Below are 2,500 nucleotides of genomic sequence, written 5' to 3'. Positions count from 1 at the left end.
GGCCAAAACTGGCCATTTTTGGCTGCGCGAGCGAGCGGCGAGCGGCGAACAGCGAGCGAAGCGAGAGGCAGCACCGTCCCTGCTATACGAAAGCCCCATCCAGCCCTGTGCCACCCGGGGGGTTCCAGGGTGCTGAGATGGCTGACGTTTTGCTCCGCTCTCGACGGTCACCGCGCAATGCAAGAACAGGCCAAAAACTGGCCAAAACGGCCCAAAAACGGGCCAAAACTGGCCATTTTTGGCTGCGCGAGCGGCGAGCGGCGGACAGCGAGCGAAGCGAGAGGCAGCACCGTCCCTGCTATACGAAAGCCCCATCCAGCCCTGTGCCACCCGGGGGGTTCCAGGGTGCTGAGATGGCTGACGTTTTGCTCCGCTCTCGACGGTCACCGCGCAATGCAAGAACAGGCCAAAAACTGGCCAAAACGGCCCAAAAACGGGCCAAAACTGGCCATTTTTGGCTGCGCGAGCGAGCGGCGAGCGGCGGACAGCGAGCGAAGCGAGAGGCAGCACCGTCCCTGCTATACGAAAGCCCCATCCAGCCCTGTGCCACCCGGGGGGTTCCAGGGTGCTGAGATGGCTGACGTTTTGCTCCGCTCTCGACGGTCACCGCGCAATGCAAGAACAGGCCAAAAACTGGCCAAAACGGCCCAAAAACGGGCCAAAACTGGCCATTTTTGGCTGCACGAGCGAGCGGCGAGCGGCGGACAGCGAGCGAAGCGAGAGGCAGCACCGTCCCTGCTATACGAAAGCCCCATCCAGCCCTGTGCCACCCGGGGGGTTCCAGGGTGCTGAGATGGCTGACGTTTTGCTCCGCTCTCGACGGTCACCGCGCAATGCAAGAACAGGCCAAAAACTGGCCAAAACGGCCCAAAAACGGGCCAAAACTGGCCATTTTTGGCTGCACGAGCGAGCGGCGAGCGGCGGACAGCGAGCGAAGCGAGAGGCAGCACCGTCCCTGCTATACGAAAGCCCCATCCAGCCCTGTGCCACCCGGGGGGTTCCAGGGTGCTGAGATGGCTGACGTTTTGCTCCGCTCTCGACGGTCACCGCGCAATGCAAGAACAGGCCAAAAACTGGCCAAAACGGCCCAAAAACGGGCCAAAACTGGCCATTTTTGGCTGCACGAGCGAGCGGCGAGCGGCGGACAGCGAGCGAAGCGAGAGGCAGCACCGTCCCTGCTATACGAAAGCCCCATCCAGCCCTGTGCCACCCGGGGGGTTCCAGGGTGCTGAGATGGCTGACGTTTTGCTCCGCTCTCGACGGTCACCGCGCAATGCAAGAACAGGCCAAAAACTGGCCAAAACGGCCCAAAAACGGGCCAAAACTGGCCATTTTTGGCTGCACGAGCGAGCGGCGAGCGGCGGACAGCGAGCGAAGCGAGAGGCAGCACCGTCCCTGCTATACGAAAGCCCCATCCAGCCCTGTGCCACCCGGGGGGTTCCAGGGTGCTGAGATGGCTGACGTTTTGCTCCGCTCTCGACGGTCACCGCGCAATGCAAGAACAGGCCAAAAACTGGCCAAAACGGCCCAAAAACGGGCCAAAACTGGCCATTTTTGGCTGCGCGAGCGAGCGGCGAGCGGCGGACAGCGAGCGAAGCGAGAGGCAGCACCGTCCCTGCTATATACGAAAGCCCCATCCAGCCCTGTGCCACCCGGGGGGTTCCAGGGTGCTGAGATGGCTGACGTTTTGCTCCGCTCACGACGGTCACCGCACCACGCAAGAACGGACCATAAACAGGCCAAAACAGCCCAAAAACGGGCCAAAACTGGTCATTTTTGGCTGCGCGAGCGAGCGGCGAGCGGCGAACAGCGAGCGAAGCGTGAGGCAGCACCGTCCCTGCTATACGAAAGCCCCATCCAGCCCTGTGCCACCCGGGGGGTTCCAGGGTGCTGAGATGGCTGACGTTTTGCTCCGCTCACGACGGTCACCGCGCCATGCAAGAACGGACCAAAAACAGGCCAAAACAGCCCAAAAACGGGCCAAAACTGGCCATTTTTGGCTGAGCGAGCGAGCGGTGAGCGGCGAACAGCGAGCGAAGCGAGAGGCAGCACCGTCCCTGCTATACGAAAGCCCCATCCAGCCCTGTGCCACCCGGGGGGTTCCAGGGTGCTGAGATGGCTGACGTTTTGCTCCGCTCACGACGGTCGCCGTGCCACGCAAGAACGGACCAAAAACAGGCCAAAACAGCCCAAAAACGGGCCAAAACTGGCCATTTTAGGTTGCGCGAGCGAGCGGCGAGCGGCGAACAGCGAGCGAAGCGTGAGGCAGCACCGTCCCTGCTATACGAAAGCCCCATCCAGCCCTGTGCCACCCGGGGGGTTCCAAGGTGCTGAGATGGCTGACGTTTTGCTCCGCTCACGACGGTCACCGCGCCACGCCAGAACAGACCAAAAACAGGCCAAAACAGCCCAAAAACGGGCCAAAACTGGCCATTTTTGGCTGCGCGAGCGAGCGGCGAGCGGCGAACAGCGAGCGAAGCGAGAAGCAGCACCGTCCATG

Source organism: Musa acuminata, unplaced genomic scaffold (assembly GCF_036884655.1).
Source record: "Musa acuminata AAA Group cultivar baxijiao unplaced genomic scaffold, Cavendish_Baxijiao_AAA HiC_scaffold_910, whole genome shotgun sequence".
In the NCBI taxonomy this organism is placed as follows: domain Eukaryota; kingdom Viridiplantae; phylum Streptophyta; class Magnoliopsida; order Zingiberales; family Musaceae; genus Musa; species Musa acuminata.
This window is presented reverse-complemented; position numbering follows the sequence as displayed.